Here is a 23,314-nt window from a genome sequence, read left to right as displayed (position 1 = left end):
AGGCAAGCAAATCGTCTGAAAATGTCACTTGGCCTGTTTCTGTATTTTACAATTTTTTCTAAAGATATTGCTTATTTTTCTCTATCAGTCATAAATATTAGTGGGGACAGTGGCTTCCTTGTCTTTTTTCTAATGGCAGTGAGACAAGAGTATACCAGTGCAAGCTGAGGTTCTCCTTTCTCTGAGATCTATCTGATAAATAATGTCACAGAATTATACAAATTCTACCACTTTTTATGAGTCTTGAGTCAATGTAAAATGCTGAATTTTAGAAAATACCTTTTTTTGCATCTTTTCAGATAAGCATGTATTTTTTCCTCTGACATTCTAAATATTACATCTTTATATTCTTGTAAAAGACCACACTCAAGTCATGACCAAGAAAACCATCTAAGTTTTAGACTCCTTCTTTAGGAGACTTGATCAACAGAACCCAGTAGCATTTTAAGAATAACTTAGTTCCTAAATTAAAATTGGTGGAATTTAGAAATGATAGGGCCAACTTCCCAGTGGTATTTCTTCATTGAGTATGAGGTTTCAATAGGTAATGATACATGGCCTTATCAGTGCAAGAAAGTGTTCTTCTATTTGTATTTTGCTGGTTTCTTTTTAAAATCCTGATTGAATGTTGGATTATGTCAAATGCTTTTCTGTATTTATTAAGATGAGCATTATTGTTGTCTTTTTTTCTATCAGCATGATGTTTTTCAATAATTTATTCTTGGATGTTAAACAATCACTGCATTTGTAAAATAATTCCACAAGGTTGCCGTATATAATTCATTTTATATGTTACTTTATTCAGTTTTCTAGTGTTTTTAGAGAATGTCTCTGTCTGCACCCACCAGGAGATAATTGGTCTGTTGTCCTAATTCTTTAAGATACTTTTGTCTGGATTTCGTATCATGCTAATACTGGCCTCATGGAATAAACTGGGAAGTAGTCTCTCTTAATAGTGAAAGACTGAATCGTTAGAAAAGGATTGGTATTAATTCTCCATTAAATACTTGCTCAAATTCACAAGTTTTTAAAAATTAATAAGCACAAATTTTAGAGGACATGACTGTAAAAGTTTGTGATAATTTATTTTCCTAATTTTGTATGCATCTAATTTTGTCAACTTTTAGCTGTTAAATACCTTTTGCTCTTTTTATCTGATCATCGATTGTTATCTTTTTATAAATTAAAAAATACTACTTATTTAAACATTAAAAGGCTGTTAATAACACTTTTCATGCATTATTGATGCTAAATTGATTTTTTTCTTTTCAGATTGATCTTTAAAGACTCTAAGAAGTCTTGATTAGATTGGATTTTAAGGAAAATGTTGGCTCACGACATCTCTTAGTGGTCTACTATGAAGTCCCTATGGAGTCTATCAGGATTCCTATTTTGATATTCACTACTCTCCAAGGCAGTAGTAACACACAAATATGAACTCTGGGTGGAAAAAGTCTGAGGTAGCTTAGTTTAGATACGGTAAATGTGGGGAGACAAAAATTCAATGAGAGTTTTTGCAAGTTGAATCCTAAATAAACTTTGTGAATCATTTGGATTGAAAATGTGGCCTTACTTCACTTTGTAGTTACCAGAATTAGCCCTAAAACAGCTCATTAGCACTACTTGACACTTTGTTAAATATTCAGTATAAATTCCTACTTTCATAGACAGGGTTTTCATTCTAATTAGTTTCCACTAGTGTAGTGTTCTTTCCAGAAGGAATGTCATTGTGGTTTGGATTATGGATTAATTTATCAAGTAATGAAGGTTACTAACAAAAGACCATCCCGGCTTACATAATCTCTCTCCATACTTCCAATTCAGAACATCAAATAAGTTTACCTTCTCCATCTTATTTGCAATTATTTTCTCAAATTGTGTTTTGTCAAAAAAAAAAAAAAAACACTATGTTACTCATACTTTTCTTACCTAACCTTGGATTACATTTCAGAATGATGATAATCAGCAGGCTTTAGAAAACAGTATATTTATAGCAACATGGTAACCAACTTAATTAGGTAATATCAAAGATGAATTGAAATATCTATGTTCTTTCTCTTGATTCAGATAATTTTCTTCATGATCTGATTTACAGATCGAATTACAGAAAGAATTACATGGCTTGATTACTTTTTAAAGTGATTATTGAGCTCTTCAGATATTTATTGGTTCCTCTGGATCAATTATCCACATTTATAAAGTGCTATATCTAATTAACCAATCTATTTCACTTATACTTTTTAAATTGCCCCATTGTTGGTCAAATCATGTTTGATAGCACCAGACTCCATTATACAAAATAATTTTATTTCTAAGTAGGTTTCCTTAAAGCTGTTTCTCTGATTATATATGACAGCTTCAACAGACTAAAGCCACCGTACCAACTGGAGCTGCCATAGTCATTTTCTATATTATGGAACCAGTCTCTATTCTTTATAAATATGGATCATAGCAAAAGTTAAGACTTGCTTTGCTACAGCATGGTTTACATTGTAGGTGAACTCAAGTAAGTAGCAAAACAATAATACTGAGAGTTGAATACATGATGAAAACCTAGAAAATCCAGATTATTTAATAATAGAATCTTAGAATTAAATGAGATAATTTACGTTAGAATTAAATTAGATAATCACATTAGTGATTATCTAGGATAATTTCTAACTAAAGCAGAAATGTCTTCTGGCACATACTTGACAGAGACTATTTTTCATTATTTATTTATTATTTATTGAGACACGGTGTTCCTCTGTCACACAGGCTAGAATGCAGTGCCACCATCATGGCTTACCGCAGCCTTGACCTCCTGGGCTCAAGCAATCCTTCCACCTCAGTTTCTGGAGTAGCTGGTATTACAGCTGGCCAGTTTTTCTATTTTTTGTAGAGACAGGGTCTCACTGTGTTGCCTGGGTTGGTCTCAAACCCCTGGCCTCAAGCTATTCTTCCACCTTGACCTCCCAAAATGCTGGGATTACAGGTGGGAGCTACCACACCTGGACCCATTTTTTATTTAAACAATTTTGATAACATAAAAAAATCACTTGATTATAGGGAATCCCATTGTATCTCAAAGCATCAGAGAGGTATCACATCCTCACAGGTGAGCTGGAGGCTTCAGAGCCTGATTTTGTAGGTTCAAATTCCATTTCTACTCTTTCCTGACTGGAAAGATAGGCACATTTCATAACATTCTGATAATTCAATTTTGTGATGTACAAAGTGGATTTCTATAAACATTAAATTAATGAGAAGTTATTATTAAAACATTATTTTAGGCAGATAGAGAGTTAAAGGGATCCTTGGAAAGTTTTTGTTTCTTTTTAAAGCAGCTTCAGAAACGTTTTTTGTCGGAAAAAAAAAAAAGGGCTGGCTCTTAGGGGTGGCAATCTTTGATATGCAAATGCAAACCATTAGAAACTGGGTCCACCCAACACGGCAATCCCCACCATTGTCCTCTTGCCCTTGCCTCAACATGTGCCTGGCAACATGGCCGCCCCCACATATCCCCACGTGTGTAGAACATCGTGGAGCCCTGCATCTGCATATTAAAAGACTAGGGTGGGAAGGCCAGTTTTTTCCACGGCTGTGCCAATAACATGCCTGGTCAAACCAATCCCCTGAGCCCTAAGCAAATCAGACACTGCCTCCTTCAGCCTCCTAATAAAACTGGCTGGTATCCTTGGCACAGGGGGGTCTCCTTTCTTGGTTTTGGAGTCCTCTCCACCCTCTGTCTCTGTACAGGGAAGCTTCTTTCTTCTTTCTTCTTCCTTCCTTATCTATAAAACTCTCCACTCCTTAAAACCACTCTTAGTGTGTTCATGCCATTTTTATCTAATTAGACTCCCGACGAAAAACCCTGGTGTTCCTCCACTCATCGGAGCAGTATCATTAGCAAATATGAATAAAGACACAGTTAATATTATATAATCACACAGAATACTCTCATGAATACAATGTTATTTGTTACACAATTATTATTATTATTATTATATATAATTTTGAGACAGAGTCTTGCTCTGTCACCAGGCTGGAGTTCGGTGGTGCAATCTCAGCTCACTGCAACCTCCACTTCCCAGGTTTAAGCAATTCTCCTGCCTCAGCCTGCCGAGCAGCTGGGACTACAGGCACGTGCCACCACGCTGGGTTAATTTTTTGGATTTTAGTAGAGACAAGGTTTCACCATGTTGGCCAGGATGGTCTCGATCTCTTGATCTTGTGATCCACCCACCTCAGCCTCCCAAAATACTGAGATTACAGGTATGAGCCACCATGTGCAGCCAGAAAATTATTTTATATGTAAACCCAAATCTGTCTCTCCGTACCTTCCACTCATTCCTTCTAGCTCTGACCCTAAAATCATGCTATGCAAAACATATCCCTCTTCTGTATTTCCAGGCACAGTTTTCTGGGCCTTCTTTAGGCAGAGTGTTACCAAAGGCTAATACACATGAATACTGCCTTAAATTCAGTGGAGTCCTAGGCCAAGATTCACATGTTTCTTGGCGTTTTGGCTGATTCACTGCACTCTACATTTTTTTTTTTTCTTTTCAGTTTTACAGATTTTCAGCACATATCACATTTCTTTACAAACTTTATGTCTTTATTTTAACAAAAGTTTAACCACAAGTTTTAGGGTAAGAAAAGTAGGACACATAAACAATACATATGCACACACGAACACACACACACACATACACATTGTTGCCTGTGTATGCCATAGAGTACACACTTCTGGAGCATCTTTTAGCTACAGCAGCTTTCTATCCCTTAGAAAGAGCAACTAAATCAAAATGAATAGTAAGTAACTTATTATCACTTCACTTTCAGAAAACAGGGTTGTTTGCATTTTTTCAGCACTTCTATGAAGACTTCAAGGGGCCAGAGACACTGATCAGGCAGGAAAATACACAGAGGGAAAATACCATGCATAAATCCTAAGCATGTGGACTGTAAAGCTTTCAATATGAAGGATGAAACCTACTCTCTGTGTCTACAGGTCTTTAGTTTCTGGATACAACCTGCTGCAATATGGCCTGTTTCCATTTGTTTATGCAAGTTAATTCAGATAATCTTGTGTGACTATAAATTTGCTTAGAGTCTTTGTTACTACTCTCCTATTAGCTGTAAGACTGTATGTAACCACCTTTGCAAAAATTGTGACAGAGAAAGAAATATGACCTAACTCCATCTTTCTTCTGACTTCCAAGCTGCCTTTGCTCATTTTTGAGTGCAGGCCAAGCTAGCTATGGGAGGAATTTAGTTTATCACTTAACTTCTAAACAAAGATAATGGCCCCTTCCCAAAAATAACCCCTTCTTGCTTGGAATCAGACTTCCTTTGAAACAACAAATTAGCCACAAGATTAGTAATTATGGCTCAGGAGTAACGCAGCCAGAGACCACAAGATTCTTCACCTCCCCAAATGCTCCCATAGGTAGCATTTCTATTATAAAACCTAGGATTGGTGTTTGAGGTATATTTTCAGAGCCTGTATTGCGATGGACCAGCTGGCACCACCCAGGCTGGTAACCTGGTTTATCTGGTTTTTTGGCTTCAAGCCAGGAACTGACTCAGTACAAGAAGACGAGCTCTGTAACCGCCCAAGAGGTTCACCTTGCCTGCTGCCTAGACAGAGCCAATTTATCAAGACATGTGAACTGCAATAGAGAAAGAGTAATTCATGTAGGGCCAGCTATGCAGGAGACCAGAGTTTTATTATTACTCAAATCAGTCTCCTTGGGCATTCAGGGAGCAGAGTTTTTAAAGACAACTCAGTGGGTGGAGGAAACCCAGTGAGCCAGGGGTGCCGATTGGTCAGGGATGAAATCATAGGGAGTCAAAGGTGTCTTCTTGCGCTTAGTCAGTTCCTGGGTGGGGGCCACAAAATCAGATGAGCCAGTTTATTAATCTGGGTGATGCCAGCTGATCCATCAAGTGCAGGGTCTGCAAAATATCTCAAGCACTGATCTTAGGAGCAGTTTAGGGAAGGTCAGAATCTTGTAGCATCCAGGTGCATGACTCCTGAACCATAATTTCTAATCTCGTGGCTAACTTTAGTCCTACAAAGGCAATCTAGTCCCCAGGCAAGAAGGAGATCCCTGGGAAAGGGCTGTTACTGTCTTTGTCTTAAACTATAAGCTATAAAGCAAGTTTCTCCTAAGGTAAGTTCAGCCTACACCTGGGAATGAACAAGAACAGCTTGGAGGTTAGAAGCAGGATGGAGTCGATTAAGTTAGATCTATTTCTCTGTCTCAGTCATAATTTTGCAAATGCGGTTTCAGCTCTACCTCCCCGTGATTTCATCCCCAACCCAACTAATCAGCATTCCCATTCCCTAGCCCCCTGCACATCAAACACTTAAAAAAACCTAGCCTCCAAATTTTTAGGGAGGTCAATTTAAGCACTAATAAAATGCCTGTCCTTCCACTTAGCCGATTCTGATCTTATTAAACTCTTTCTCTATTGCAAAAAGCTGTTCTTAGTGCATCAGATTTTCTGGGAAGCAGGCTAGATGAACCCATCAGGTGATTATATATACATGTCATTTAACTTCTTGCTGCCACTTCTGACAAATTGTGTTTAGAAACAAGCCTTTTTACCTCACAGAACTTAGGTTATCATATGGCAAAAAAAAAACTTTGAAATTTTAAAATTGTAAGCAGACAGGGAAGGTCTCCAGGGATTACAGGAATTTAATGAACTTTAGCAATCAGCCTATTCTATAGCCTTATGCCCTGCAGTCAGTTTTTTTCCAAATCCAACGTGGAATGCAGTTACCTTGTTGGTTGGAACCACTTCTGACAGACTCCAGCAACTTACAGATGAGCCTGAGTGAACTTCTCTCATTATCCTGCTAAAAAGTCTCCACCTGGGAGGAGCTACAGCTTTATTACCATAACATGTGACCTATGAACTGGCATAATCACTCACTGTGTCTGCAAAACTGGAACCCTTCTTCTACGCACTCTCTCCCTGTATATTGTCCTGTATAATCCTCTTGTCACTTTCCCTCGAGGAGACCGTGCCTGGGGGAATACTCTCAGTGTTCTCGTTACTTGGGCCAAGTAATAAAACTATTGATCAAAACCTGCATTCTTGTGAAGAGTCATTGGTTACCAGGCACATAAATCCTGTTTTTTGAGGAAGTAACAAAATTACTCAAAAACTATAAAGTAAAAAATACAATAAAAAATTATCAAGACAATAGCTGTTAACGATTCTAAGAAGATCTGGGAGATTCAGGGGGTTTTGAACATTTCTTATTATCTAGAATATATGGATATACCTAGTAGTTTATTTGCACAGCAGTCAAACACAGGATCGGGGTAAGTAACTTGTATCAGATTTGTTAAATTTTCTATAGCTCTCGGGGGGCAATACCTAAGCCTTCTCATCAGGGAACCTCCACAATAGTAAATATTTGATCATGATAATTAAGTAAATGTGTAACCCAAGAGTCAAAAAACAGTGAATCATCAGCCTAATAGCTCTGTGCTGCTCCTATGTCTAGTCTGAGAAAATCCACCTTGAAATATTAGTGTGAATACATATTAAGAATTTTATATTACAAAAAGACTAATATTAAACTGTAGGAGCAAAAGGAATTTCCTTCCTTCCCTTTTCTGAAGGTTTGATAACTGGATTCTATAAAACAAACTTAAAATGGATTAACAGGAGAAAGGCATACAAATGTATATGAGATTCAAAGGATAGGACAGATGGCTGAAGTATTTACACCATCCTGAAGTGACAGAAGATGAGGAGCTTGGGGCTTCTGGAGGAAGGAGAAAGTGGAATTCCCAGAGAATGATGGGAGGAAAGCATGGTGTCAAAATAAGTAATTCAGAACCTAAGCTGTAGGAACTTTCAGATATTTTGAGCCTTAAGGGAATGTGATAATGGGACCTGAGTCATGTGACAGACAGCTGTAATCCAGGCAGCTGCAATCTTTGTTCTTTTGGTAATCAATTGGCCTCTTCTTTACCTACAGTGTTTTATAAAATGTTGTAAAGGACTGAAGGGTGCCAGAGAAGACCCCTTCCCTGTTCACTGTTGATCTTCATTATAGATTAACTTTCCTCTTTCCTCTCTTACACAAAGACTTCATTACTAACACATTGTCTAAGATGGAATATTAAATACACTTTTAAATCAGAAAGGAGATGAAAACAAGCTGTAAAAAAACCAGCTGGTTGTAAGTCTTAAATGAGGCTTATAGAAAATGTTATAATCCTACTAAATGTCGTTGTTTTCTACTAATAAGGAAGAACTTAACTTTTAACTTCAGAGCACTGACTCCATTTCTTAAGAGTCCATGTTTCTTGGATAGCTATTCCCAGCTTTTCACTTAAATAAACTTTTAAAAATTGGGTTCTGATCCTGTCAATTATTTCAGGTTGACAAGGGCCAGCAAAGTTTGTCTTATTATGCAGATAAAAGCTCTTGGGTAGCAGCTCGGGATAGATAGGAGCCTGAGGTAAAAGTTTCTCTGTCAGAACTCTAAAAGTATCAGAGTTTTAGTCTCCTTTGTGAGTTAATCTTCTCTAGATCTGGATCAGGTAGTAAGGGGTGGGGAGGGGGGTCTCAGAGAAAGTCTGTTTGCATTCACTGTTTACTTAACTTTACTTATATAGATTTCCTCTAGAGATGCAAATCTTCCTCACAAAAGGACAGCTTGTAAAAGCTCTTCCTATGGTCTGCAGCCTCTCTCAATAGCCATATCAAACTATATTAAAGACATATATTTGGAAGTGGCATATTTTGGTTTCCTTCAGAATCAAAACATATTCATATTTTTAGGATGCAAGAGAATGCCATTATGGAGTAATCCCTATAGTATTTTGACAATGATGGGAATATTATTGCCTGTGATGCTACACCTTACTAATGGTCTCTTTATCTTATGGCACTTGGTGAGCTTTCAGAAGGTTGAGATGAAAAATTGAAAGTAGATGGCCCTTTAAAAGAGACTTTATGTATTAAAGAAATAAATTTATTTATTTAAAATAGACTATTGCTTCTGCTATTTCAAGCCGCCTTGAAGGGAAGCCTGAACAGTCCATCAACCAGTTGATGGAATGTCAATTTCATTAGCATAAAGTAGTGGCTCAGGAAAAAATAATCAGAACTTCCATGAAAGTGCCGCAGATACTCTAGGGTCTACAGTAGCAGAGATCCCTGAACCAGTGTTATTTGTTGTGGCTCACTGGCAAGCATTATCCTTAATGAGCTGGGTGAAGGTTTCCAACGTTCTGTTTTCATTATGAATGAGATAGGGTTTTGCTATCACTTTTTTTTTTTATCCAAAAGAGATTAGTTCATGCTATAAACATATTAGGTAAAGATGATGGAATGGGGAATACATAGGTACAATCTCTCCTCCAGTGAAGTTCATGAAACAATAAAGTGTCAGTTCCTAAAGCTGGGGTTCTGGACCAATAACTGAGAATCTCCTGATAACCTGTTAGAAATGAAATTTCTCAGGCCCTACTCCAGGCCTACTGAATCAGAAACTCTGAGGATGGTGCCCAGCAGTCTTTTGTAAAAAGCTTCCAGGTGTGAAGCAAGGCTTTTTCCTTTCCATCTGGCGGTAGCCATCAGGTGAGCCATTATGGGTGCAAACAAGTACATCCAGGCGCTATGGAGGAATAAGCAGTATGATGTCTTGTGCTTTCTTTTGAGGCCCACTGTTGGCAGTCCTGCCCGATCTCTGCTCTCTACAGGGCTCCCCACCTCACCTAGCCTGATAAAGCACGCCTACTGGGCTACAAGGCCAAGCAAGGTTACATTATATATAGGACTTGTGTTCGCCGTGGTGGCTAAAAACGCCCAGTTCCTAAGGGTGCAACTTATGGCAAGCCTGTCCATCACGGTGTTAACCAGCTGAGGTTTCCTCGAATCTTCAGTCCATTGCAGAGGAGCTAGCTGGACACCACTGTAGGGCTCTAAGAGTCCTGAATTCTTACTGGGTTGGTGAAGATTCCACATACAAATTTTTTGAGGTTATCCTAATTAATCCACTCCATAAAGCTATCAGAAGAAATCCTGACACCCAGTGGATGACCAAACCAGTCCACAAGCACAGGAAGATGCTTGACATCTGCAGGCCCAAAGAGCTGTGGCCTTGGAAAGGGTCGTAAGTTCCACCACACTATTGGTGGCTCTCGTAGGGCAGCTTGGAAAAGGTGCAATACTCTCCAGCTCCACTTTTACTGGTGATATAAGTAAAGTTTGTAAAATTCATACCTAACAAACAATTTAGGACAGTCATGTCTGCTTACAGGTGTTATTTGTCTGTTAAAACTAGTCTGCAGATTGTTTCATGAATGCTTTGCCGAATTATGAAAGTTAAAGTGCAATAATGTTTCAAGACTATCATTGATGGTGTATCTTATTTCTAATAAGATAAACTTTTTTGTTTTTGCTTTATCTTTATTAGGGAGTCATATATGAGTGTTTAAAGGATTCTATGTATTATGATAGGTTTAAAATAAATGACTTAAAAGAGGAGTACAAAAAAAAAAAAAAAGCTTCCAGGTGATCCAAGGCCGGTGCCACTGAAACAGTGAAACTAGATATTGAACAAAAAATTATAATGTTGTGAATGTAATTAGCAAAAAGAGAAACCCCTACATCTAAAACACTGATTTTCAACCATGGCTCTACATAGAAAGATGACTCACAAAGCTTTAAAAGAATACCTAAGCTGAGACTTCAACCCCAGGGTTTCACCTGGTCCGAGAAAGAACTCAGGCATCATTATTTTTAAAAAGATTTCCAGGTGAATCTCATGTGCGTCCAGGCTTGAAAAGCACTCAGCTTTGTAACTCAAACTGTGGTCCATCGTCCAGATGCTTCATGTCATCAGAAAGCTTGTTAGAATAGCAGAATCTTAGGCTCCATCCCAGACCTACTGAACCAGAATTAGCATTTTTAATAAGACCCCCAGGTGACTGCTATATGCATTAAGGCATGAAACACTGGTTTAAAGAGTTTGTGATTAATTCCTCTCTTCTGAGGCATTGGTGCCCCTAGTATGAAGTTAGAGCATACACATTATCTATCACAGCCTGAGTGTGGTGTGATGTGCCCAGGGTATCTGTGGTTTGTCATGAAACATTTTTTGTGGTTAATGCCTGAGAAGAGTTCTTTGGGCATATAAAAAATATTCATAAAGATGTTTCTTTGGTCTAGGGGCATATAGTAATAAGGTCCCATAACCACTTGGGGGTGATTTTAAATAAAAAATTAGAGGGTTTCTTTACAAGCCTTTCATGCAACTTATAAGTCAAGAAGTGCGTCTGGTATTTATCTATATCCGATAGTAGACTCTATTGTGTACTACCCAGTATCAAGGTACTAACTAAGGCTAAGTTGTTGATTTCACTAGCTCTTATAGTCATGCTTATTTTTATAATAACTATGCAAAATATTATTATGCTAATTGTTTCATAAGAAAACTGAGGTCCAGAGGAGTACCTTGCTTAAAGTCATTCAACTAATAGATGGCTAAGCAAAAATCAAACTAAGCCACTGAGACACCAAAGTTCAACATTTTTTCACTATTCCAACTTGATTGCTTTATTCTGAAAGTTTTAGTGAAGCATCACATATATCCTCTTCTTTATACATCCTTTAGAATGTACGAAACACTCCCTCTCTTCCTGTGAATAAATGATAATTGATTGTAACTTTTCCAAATTGTCTCTTGTCATCTGCTGACATGCCAAATACCCTGCACTTGGTCTCAAGGTATCATTCATCTAATTAAAATGCTTATTTTTGGAATAGTCATTTTTGCGTGCTAATATACTATAGACAAATTTGATGAGATATGGCATATTTTGGAACCAGATAAAGAACACTTATATGCCATTTCCAGTTCTTTCCTTAGCTCTACGAAATTAATTCCATTATGAGCCTTGTCTGGCTGCAGAATATTAAACTTTGGTTGTCTGTGTCGGTTTATAAATTTAAAGTGTGACTTTAGAGTTTGCACATTATTCTGGACTTGATGTATATAGGAAGAAAGCAGCAAAATTAAAGTAATAAAGCCTGTCTTAAAACGGCATTTAGTCACTGCAGTTCTCTTTGGTGGAAAATGACCTTGGCTGCCTCTTTCATGCATCCTTGCATTTGGCTTAGGATGCATAATTCATACAGCAATCAATTAGCTGACTGTGGAGCCTGCAACAAGAGGGAATATTTCATATAAATCATTGCTGGCTAAATTGCTGAGACAATTAATAAAGTAGAAAATCTGTGGACATTAATTTGTAGGCAGCACAGGTTCATCAAAAGCAAATCAGTTTCCTATACATCTTGGAAAGAAATTGCACACAAAGAAAACACCAGATATCATTTAGTCACCATTTATTAGGAAGGGTATGATCAAGATAATATCATTTGTTGTTTTTATGAATGTGAACAAGTGCCTAACATAAGTGGCTCATTATGTTAGGTGGCTCATATATTTGTTTGGCTTAGGGCACTCAATGAACAATGCCTTTCTATGAAGTAAAGTACAGCAATCAAATAAGTGTTCCTGCTTGTGAGCATCTGTAATCTAGCACAGGGATCCTGAAAGTTAAATCTCTTGTAGGCCATGAGGGTTCACAGTATAGCCAACACACTTCTCCAAAATGTAAATCATCTCAGCATGCATGATTTGAGCTTCTAATTCTATTTTCATCAATTATTTCTAAGTGAATTCCACGTAATCTCCACAGCTTCAATTTGCCTGTTTTATAGAAAGAAGTTTGCTTTGGATACATATGCTATCCTTTTTTATTTTTAAGATATATTGTTCAAACGTATTTTCAAATCACATTAAGAACACAACAACATCTTTTTAAATGACTGATTGCTCAGAGATGTCACATAGGTGTTATTTTTATTAAATGAGAGACAAATGTAGTGGGCTTCATATATAGATAAATGGTTATAATTTGCTGCACGTCTTCCAGAGTCACTGGAAGAACTTTTAAAACTTAGCTATGGCCAGGCGCGGTGGCTCAAGCCTGTAATCCCAGCACTCTGGGAGGCCGAGGCGGGTGGATCACGAGGTCGAGAGATCGAGACCATCCTGGTCAACATGGAGAAACCCCTACTCTACTAAAAATACAAAAAATTAGCTGGGCATGGTGGCACGTGCCTGTAATCCCAGCTACTCGGGAGGCTGAGGCAGGAGAATTGCCTGAACCCAGGAGGCAGAGGCTGCGGTGAGCCGAGATCGCGCCATTGCACTCCAGCCTGGGTAACAAGAGCGAAACTCCGTCTCAAAAAAAAAAAAAAAAAAAAACTTAGCTATGCCTGAGTCCCATCTCCTGGGGCTATTCATTCAATTAGTCTAGTCTAAGGCCTAGCCATATTTTAACTTCCAAGTTGAGTTGAATGTGCAGGTGAGTTTGGGGGACATATGTATGGATTGCATGATATTGTTTAGTGCAATGTGTCTCAAACTTGAAGCTGCATACAAGTCACCTGCAATATCTTGTTTATTTACAGGTTTTTATTCAGTAGGCTCAGGGCTAGAACTGAATTCACAAGCTCACGGGTCATTCTAATTTTGCAGTAGGTGCTCCTTCTACTACCAGGCTATGCCATGCCTGTCTGCGGCCGCCCTGAAAGGCTGGTGACTGCCTCCTTTTGTTTGGCTCCCTTGTCTTTCATCCCAACAGTATGCACCCCTCACCCACACGGTTTCTCTACTTCCCCTAAGTCAGTGATTGCTGAGGCTGCCAGAAGCACTGGCCCTCATTCACACTGTCTCCTCCCTCCCCAGAAGAGGGCTGGAAGTTTGAGGTTTTTTTCTTTAAACAGATGGCCTCTGGGCTTGGGTAATCATACACACTAAAGTACAATTACTGAGAATGAAGATTAAATGATTCACTTGTACTGAAGGCTGATATTCCCCCAGCATTCCTCTTCCTTCATCAGCTCCTCAAATACTGGCACCCAAGTATTTATCCTGCAGGCAGGATAGTGGATGCATCTTCTCTGGGGACTGCAGCAGCACAAGAGAGAAGACCTAAGGAGACGAATATAAGGGGCTTCCCCAGAAAGCAACTAACCCAGATTTTTCTGCAGTGAATCCACAGTCAACCAGTCCCAGAGCTTTTCCCACTACTCTTAAATCACAAGTTTCAGAATGATGAAGGGAGTCCTCTGATAAGAAAGGTAAAGACTAAAATTTTAAAAACTAAAGTAAAAAAAAAAAAAAAAAAAAAAAAAAAAACTTGGAAGCAATAGACCATGCAAAGAGGAAAGAAAATTAAACAAAATTAAACTATAATCAATATTCGCAGAGATGGATATGACATCAAAAGCACAGAAAAAAAAGCAAAAATGGACAAACGGGACTAGATCAAAACAAAAAAAAATTATAGCAAAAGAAAGAATCAAAGTGAAAAGGCAACCTAGAGAAAATGGAAAAATATTTGCAAACTTTATCTGATAAGGGGTTAACATGTAAAACATATAAAGAACTCCTACAGTCCAATAGCATGAAGAACAAATAACACAACTTTCAAAATGGGCAACAGACTAACTGACTTGTAGAGTCATTTATCCTAAGAAGACATACAAATGGCCAACAAGTCTCTGAAAAGATGCTCAACATCACTAATCATCAGGGAAATATAAATGAAAACCACAGTGAGATATCATCTCACACCTGCTAGGGCAGCTATTATCAGAAAAACAAACTAGCAAATATTGGCAGGGATGTGGCGTAATTAGAATCCTTGTGAACTATTTGCATGAATGTCAAATGGTACAGCCACTGTGAAAAACAATAAAGAATTTCCTCAAAAATTTAAAAATAGAGTAGTCCTATGATCCAGCAATCCCACTTCTGGCGTACCTCCAAATCAACTGTAAACAGAAAATGTGATATATACATACAACAAATTATTATTCATCCTTAACAGTAAAGGAAGTTCTGTTATGGGCTACAACATGGATGATCCTTGAAGACATAATGCTAAGTGAAATGAGCCAGTAGCAGAAGGACAAATACAGCATGATTCTACTTACATGAAGTCTAAAGTATTCAAACTCCTAGAAACAAAAGTCAAATGGTGGTTGCCAGAGGCTGGGAAGAGGGAAAAATGAGGAGATTCCATTTGTAATGGATGATTTTATGTGTCAGCTTGAGTGGGCTACAGAGTGCTCAGATATGTGGACAAATAGGATTGTGTGTGTGTGTGTGTGTGTGTGTGTGTGTGTGTGAGAGACTCTGTGTGTTTTTGTGTGTATGTGTGTATCCTTCTGGATGAGATTAATATTTAAATGGGTGAACTCAGTAAAGCGGATTGCTCTTCCTAATGTGAGAGTCCTTCATACAATCAGTTGAAGGCCTAAATAAAACCAAAAGGCTGATCCTCCCATGAGTAAGAGGAAACTCCTCTTGCCTATTTGAGCTGGGATACTCATCTTTTCCTGCCTTGGACTTGAACTGAAACATCAGCTCTCTTGGATCTTGAGCCTGGCCACTGCCAGACTATAATTTACATCCTCAGTATTCCTGGCTCTCAACCTTGTGGACTGCAGATCTTGAGACCTGTCAGCCTCCATAATCATATGAGCCAATTTCTTTGAATGGATCTCTTTATGTATATCTGTCCTCTGGTGCTGTTTCTCTGGAGAATACCAACTAATACGCTGTTTAATGCATAGAGAGTTTCAGTCATGCAAGATGAAACATTTTTGGAGATCTAGAATGTGCATACAGTTAACACATTACTGTATACTTAAAACTTTGTTAAGAGGGTAGATTCAATGTTATGTGATTTTTCCACAAGAAAAAAAAAACTCAGAAAGATACAAAAAGATGTAGTAATCATGAAATAAAGTAGGTTTTATTTTTTAATGCAGTGCAGAGGTTGGAAAATAAAACCAAGGACATTTCTCAGGAAATACAGCAAAATATAAAGAAGACAAAATAGAAAGGATAAACAAATTAGAGGATCAGTTAGATAAGTCTAATATCTAATTAACTGGCAATCCAGAAGAGAAAACAATTAAAGAAATGATACTATCTAGGAAATAGAAAAAATTTCCAGAACTAACTGACATACGTTTCCAAATTGAAAATATACTCCAAGTGCCCCACTCCTGGTGTTATGAATGAAAATAGGCTCTTGCCAAGAGACACATGAAATTTCAGAACACTGGGCAAAGAGGAGACTCCAAGCTTGCAGAGGATGGTGCAAAGGGGGAAAATGATACATAAATTTTCAGGGCTGGTCACAATGGCTCACACCTGTAATTCTAGCACTTTGGGAGGCCAAGACAGGTAGATCACCTGAGGTCAGGAGTTTTAGACCAGCCTGGGCAACATGGGGAAACTCTGTCTCTACTAAAAGTACAAACATTAGCTGGGTGTGGTGGTGCGTGCCTGTAGTCCCAGCTACTCAGGAGGCTTAGGCAAGAGAATCACTTGAATCCAGAAGGTGGGGGTTGCAGTGAGCTGAGAGCATGCCACTGCACTCTAGCTTGGGCAACAGAGGGAGACTCTATCTTAGAAAAAATGAAATGAATTTCAACTTGAATCAAGAAAGTAGCCATTTCCCTTCCCTCTTGCTAATAAACACACAATTTTTCTATCAAATGATTTTGGATTTCTAAATAGTTTCATTAGAAGCAAGACAACGAAAGAAAAATGATTAAAAATTTCAAAGAAAAATGTTTTCCAGTTGTATTAGTTTCCTGTGGCTGCCACAACAGGAAGTATGCTCAACAAGTTGAGTTTCCCCAATCTAAAAATCTAAAATCCAACATGCTCCAAAATTTGAAACATTTTGAGCACTGATACGATGCTCAAAGGAAATTTTCATTGAAGTATTTCAGATTTTTTTATTTTCAGATTAGGAATATTCAACCAGTATATGTATATTCAAATATATCAAAATTTGAAAAAATATCCCAAATCCAAAACACTTCTGATCTTAGGGATTTCAAATAAGAGAAACTCAACCTATACCACAAACTGGGTGGCTTAAAACACCAGAAATTTATTCTTTCATAGTTCTGGAGCCCAGAGGTCTGAAATAAATTGCAGGGCTATGCTCCCACTGGGAAAATCTGTTTCTTGCTACTTTCAGCTCCTGGTGGCTGCCCACATTCCTTGGTTTGTGGTTACATCCATCTAATCTCTGCCTCTGTGACCACAATGTTTTCTCCTCTTCTGTCTGCATCAAATGTTCCTCTGCCTCTCTCTTAAATGGATTTATGTGATTGCATTTAGGGACCACCATGATAATCCAAGATTATCTCCCCATCCCAAGAGCCTTAATGTAATCACATCTACAAAGACCATTCCCTTATAAGGCAATATCTTCATCTTCTAGGGATTACAGTCTGGTATATTTGGGTGGTCACTAGTCAGTCTACAACACCAGCCAAGCTCTCAATGGAAAAGACAGGAATATTTCTAATCTGCCAGTCTCAAAAATATTTGCCTCCTAATCACTCTCCTCAGGAAATTTATCAAGGATGAGTTCCATTTAGCAAGAAAGAGAAACACAAGTGATACTGAAACAGCAAATGCAACACAAGAGAAAGGTGACAGGATTTCCAGTAGACAGTAAGAGTGAGGGCCAGAATAAGTTTTGAGTACCAGCCAGGAAAACCAGTCCAGATGTTACTCTGGAGAAGGCATCTAAACAAGCTGGAGCTAACAGAAAACAGGAGATTGATGACTAGCAGAGAGTTTGGGGTCTAATCCATATATACATCCAAGTAAAATAACTAATATAAATGGCTATTATCCATAAACATTGGCAAAAATGAATGAAAATTTTCCTACCACAATCCTAAGTAAACGTTCAAAATAAAGCCTAACTTGCCCCCAGCATACCGTATGTTCTTCTTAGTCAAATTTGTAACACTGATCTATCAGAAGTAAACACTGAAATTATCAGCTCCTTCTCCTAGACATAATACAAGATGCATTACTGAGAAAAAGACTATGTAAAAAGTTAATAATCATAGTCTCAGGGTTTTTCTCTTTAATGAAACCAGTAAAAATGGAGAGTAAATTGATATTTCTGGCTTTTTACAAAGTGTGACTATTCTAAGATAGGAAGGTAGACAAAGGAGACAAAAATTGAGATGAACACACAGATAAAGCACGGAAGTCTCTCCTAGTTTGCCACATGTAGGAAATAAATACTGATGTCTTCAATATTTCCTACTGACCCTTGCCTTGCTATGCTCTTTCAAGACTCTCCATAAGGAGCAATGCTCTTTGACAATGGTGGGCGATGAAAGACGTGAAATGGTTAAGGAAAAACTGCCAGTATTCCTGCTGACCCACTCTGCAAAATCCCTGAATTCAGAAAGTACATTCAATCCAGGCCACGATAGCTCATTTCTAATATTTCACTCTCCCTTGACAGAAATGTGTATCAAAAGAAAATGAATCTAGCATTTTGACTAAAGCCACCTTCACTGACACTGAGAGTTTGAACTGCCTCTCTTTTGGTGCCCCAGAGATTTCAATATCTGATGCAGTATTCCACATCAAGAATCAGAATGCATGAGAGGAACATCTTCTTTTATTTGTTTTGTTTTGCTTGTAAAGCAAAAGAAGAGTGATTGTGAAAATGGAAATGGAGAGGAGAAACAGAGGGATGACTCACCTGCAGACATGCTCCTGAGGCAAGTCATCTGTAGAAAAAATTTGTATAGGTGCGGTGGATCTGAAAATGGACTCGTTTAAACTCTCCATGTGCATGGTACACCTTCTTGCACATCCAAGGACACATGCACCTCAATTGGAAGCTTGATGGTTTGGAGAAAGTTCCTGGTTCAACCAAAGTTGGGAAGGGGGAGGTTTCAAGACCTGGAAGTGGAATCTAGACTACAGGGAGCCAGGAGAAAGTAGAAAGAGAAGAAGCTGGGAGTACACAGTTATAGAACCATATCAGTACTCTTAGGCCATACTAAGAATGTTGGTCTTTATCCTAAATCAGTGGGAATCACTTGAAGTAAACAGAGGTAGAACAAGATCAGATTGACTTTTTTTTTTTTTTTTTTTTTTGAGACAGTCTCACTCTGTCACCAAGCTGGAGTGCAGTGGGGCAATCTCAGCTCACTGCAAACTCTACCTTCTGGGTTCAAGCAATTTTCCTGCCTCAGCCTCCCAAGTAGCTGGACTACAGGTGAGTGCCACCATGCCCAGCTAATTTTTGTATTTTTAGTAGAGACAGGGTTTCATCATGTTGGCCAGGATGGTCTAGATCTCTTGACCTTGTGATCCACCCACCTCAGCCTCCCAAAGTGCTCGGATTACAGGAGTGAGATTGACATCTTAAAACACAACAAAATATGGATTTAATTAGGAAGTATAGGTGGGAATAATTAAGAGGCTTTTTATTATGGAAGTCAGTTAAGGGAAGGATAGTGGAAGTGGTAATGGAGAGAATCAGACAGGTTTAATAGATATTTAGAGAATATAATTGATAGAAATGGATGAATTATTAGATATTGGAAAGATGAAGACAAAGGTGTCCAAAAACGATTTCTGGGTTTCCAGTTTGCAGATCTAGAGAATTTTTCACAATATTTTTTTCTTTTTTTCTGAAAAACCTATAATTGATATGATGGGAAATAAAAATAAATGTTTAAAAAGAATGAATAAAAATCTTCAAAAATAATGTCTGTAATTTAATATCATTTTACAATGTGATCATAGATAAGATGATAATTTTTAAATGAGAAGACTGATATTTCATAACCTGCAAAATGTATTTTTAAAAACCAGATGTTGCAATTTAAATATCTTGCTTTTGAAATACAACATTGGCAGGCTCACGCCTGTAATCCCAGTACTTTGGGAAGCTGAGATGGGTGGATCATTTGAGGTCAGGAGTTCAAGACCAGCCTGGCCAACAAGGTGAAACACCATCTCTACTAAAATACAAAAATTAGCTGGTCATGGTGGTAAATGCCAGCTACCCAGGAGGATGAGGCAGAAGAATCGCTTGAACGCAGGAGGTGGAGGTTGCAGTAAGCCAAGATCGCACCACTGCACTCCAGCCTGGGTGACAGAGTAAGACTTCATCTAAAAAATAAAATAAAAATAAAAATAAATATAAATATAACATTGGCTATACCTCCAATGGAACCAATGTCATTATCCTTCCACTACAACCTTCAAAGCAAGACAATTTCTTCAGTGAATAGTAGGCCTCCCAGCATAAGAAATCAGTTCTGAATGAATAGAGAAAGTAACTGAATTCAACATCAGTGTTATTTTTTGACCTATGCATCTTTCGCCATATGAAACTGAAAATAATATGTATTATCAAATTCTCTACTTTCTTGCATAGTTCATCTGATCAAAAGAATCAAATACCACACTGCTGAAAACACACCATCAATTCTTATGTGGTTATTTTACAAATCAGTTTCTTTTTCTCTGCTTTTATATAACACATAAAATTTTCACATAGTTGAAATGAACTGTGCAGAGGAAAAGGTTAATGCCAGCAGGCATCTAAATATTGTAGCATCTGTTATATTTTACACTCTGTAATCACAAATTTTATAAAGCTTCATTGCATTTGAGGCTGGATTCTTCACAATCATTGAAGATTGATAGCTGTAGTAATTGTCATTACTCTTATGGTTTATTATATTGAATTATGTAAACTTTCTTCTACCTTTTTTGTAGTAATATTTTTCTAGATAACAATTCATGTCTGCTTTATATTTTCTTGTAAATGTGTAAAATTTCTGTGATTCAAAATTAGCATCTGCCAATTAGGTATACCAAATTTAGAGGGTGTATGTGTGTGTGCACACATGTGCTAGTATATGTATGCCCAGTTTTGAACATGTGTGTGCATGAGTGCATGTGTGTAGCATTGCTAATTATGAAGAAGCCTTTTCTAGGTAATTTTAAAAAACAATCTTTCTTTTAAGTTTTAGACCTCTAAGTTAACATGTTCTTTTTCTCTCTCTCTTTTTTTCTTTCCTTTTTTTTTTTGAGACAGAGTCTCAGCCTGTCACCCCGGCTGGAGTGCAGTGGCATGATAACAGCCCACTGCAACCTCCACCTCCTGGGTTAAAGCAATTCTCCAGCCTCAGCTTCCCCAGTAGCTGGGATTACAGGCTCCCGCCACTATACCCAGCTATTTTTTTGTATTTTTAGTAGAGACAGCATTTTACCATGTTGGCCAGGCTAGTCTCGATCTCCTGACCTCATGATTCACCTGCCTCGGCCTCCCAAAGTACTAGGATTCCAGGCGTGAGCCACCACACCCGGCTTTTCCTCTCTGTTTAATCCCTTAATAGAGTTCATCTCATCTGCCTACTTTCAAGACTAACCATTCTTAAGCATCACTATGCACTTGATACTATTCTAAGTATTGTTATGGAAATAAATCCTTGTAAAACCTAACTTAACGTACAAAAGAACCATATATAATAGGTAAAATTAACTTCATTTTATAGACAAGGAGAAGTCTCAGAGAATGCTAATAACTTTGCCCAATGCTATTTAATCAGGTCTCTCACGCTGGTCTACCTCAGGACCACTACATATAATCACCCATGTTGTATACTGCACAACTCCAGGAATGCCACTCACAGAGCCTATTATATAAACAGAACCCCTTGGAGCTGTCCAGTGCTACAACCCTTTATGTATTGAAAACCTAATATATTTTACTGCACTATTTTGCCATCTCACTAACTCATTCATATTAAAGTAGGAGGAGTAGACTGTAGTTCGGTAAAGGAAATAACAAGAGTCAAGTTTTACACTGCACTTCTTGAAAACACCACTAATGCTTCTCCATAATTATTTTACATTATTCAATCCTTAAAGCAACAAATCTGTCATATTTCCATTCTTATACAAAAAAGTAATTTATGATCATATGTAAATAACCTAAGTACGAGCTAAACTATCATGGACTGCCTTCATACACTATGTACTGTGCAATATTTTTATCATCACGGCATGAACAAACTAGCCTGAAATGATATTTTAACACTCAGAGTTAATCATATATTGATATGCAGACTGGCACTTATTTAAAGTATGTCTCCTAAGCATTTTGATCAACTTATAAACTTCCACCTTAATTCAAAACTGTACATCTCTGAATGATTATACTGTACATAGAGTATGCTTTCCAAAGAAGAGATATATTAACATAGTGAACATCTGCAGAGACATGGTTAAATAAGCAAAGACAATTTGAAAGCATTTGCTGTCCTAATTCCTAGCAAGTTGACAGACAATGCCCTAAAACTCTCTATCAGATCCAGAATAAACTAATAAGCTAATCAGAGCATAACAAGCCTTTGCTAAGTGACTTCATAAGAGAACTGTAAGTATGTTTAAGCTGCACTCATGGGCATTTCTCACTAAACATGCAAATTCATTCTGAGAAATATTGTTAAATATTGGTTAATACATGGAGTATACTATACTCACTAGTGATTAGGGCTCTAGGTTACAGAGTAAAATGAAGAGATTGATAATTTCCCCTTGTGAACTCACAGATAATGAAGTGGTTACTAAGTGTTTGCTCAAAACTTCTGATCTTTAAGCTGTAGCATTGAGAATCCATTTACCTGGTTATTAATAAGACTTCAGGGAATTCCTATGACCATGAACAATTTGATCATGGTTCTCTTAAATGTTAAAAGTTCTTTTCTCAGGAAAAATGCTTTACTTCAAGATTCTGTTGAATATCAATTTTATGAGGCAAATCTAGAAAACTCTGTAGGAATATTGCAATTGCTAACCAAAGTTATTATGTCATGCTTAAAGGAGACTGTAATTAATGAAGCTGTCAGGATTAATAGCAATTAGTAAACAGAAAATTATTCTAATAAATAAATATTAATAATTAGGAAATACAAAAAGGGGTTTTTACACTATCTAGTGACTGCACAAGGATCTGAGTTACTTTCATCGCCTTTGAGTGTTTTATTTCTCTTATGGGAATTATTAGCTATATCAAGATCATGCCCAAATATAAGAAAATCTTCTAGATCAAATTAACAATAGCAGATATAGTCTATTTCTGTATAGACAAAATAAGAATCACAGTAGAACAATTCTAAGTATGGCTCTCTGAATTCTCTAAATTAATAAAAAGAAAATCTTTTAAAAATTTAGAAAAATCTATCAAGATATTCCTCTCCCCCTCCTCCTTTTGCTTCTTTCAATTTAGTTTTAAATTCAAGTTACAATTTCAGAAGAAATATGCATTAGTCTGTTTTCATGCTGCTGAAAAAGACATAGCTTAGACTGGGTAATTTACAAAAGAAAGATGTTTATGGAACTTAGAGT

At 37.4% G+C, this 23,314-nt stretch overlaps 1 long non-coding RNA gene and 1 pseudogene across 1 annotated transcript in view; one reads left to right on the top strand and one right to left on the bottom strand.

Annotated features, from left to right (window-relative positions):
* Positions 1–23,314, bottom strand: part of LOC141584616 (uncharacterized) — a 572,621-nt gene that overhangs the window by 360,494 nt on the left and 188,813 nt on the right. The window lies entirely within an intron of this gene.
* LOC101041283 (large ribosomal subunit protein eL15-like) lies at positions 9,608–10,220 on the top strand (annotated as a pseudogene).

Source organism: Saimiri boliviensis, chromosome 5 (assembly GCF_048565385.1).
Source record: "Saimiri boliviensis isolate mSaiBol1 chromosome 5, mSaiBol1.pri, whole genome shotgun sequence".
In the NCBI taxonomy this organism is placed as follows: Eukaryota; Metazoa; Chordata; class Mammalia; order Primates; family Cebidae; genus Saimiri; species Saimiri boliviensis.
Note: the sequence above shows the minus strand (reverse complement) of the source record. Positions and strands in the feature narration are given on the sequence as shown.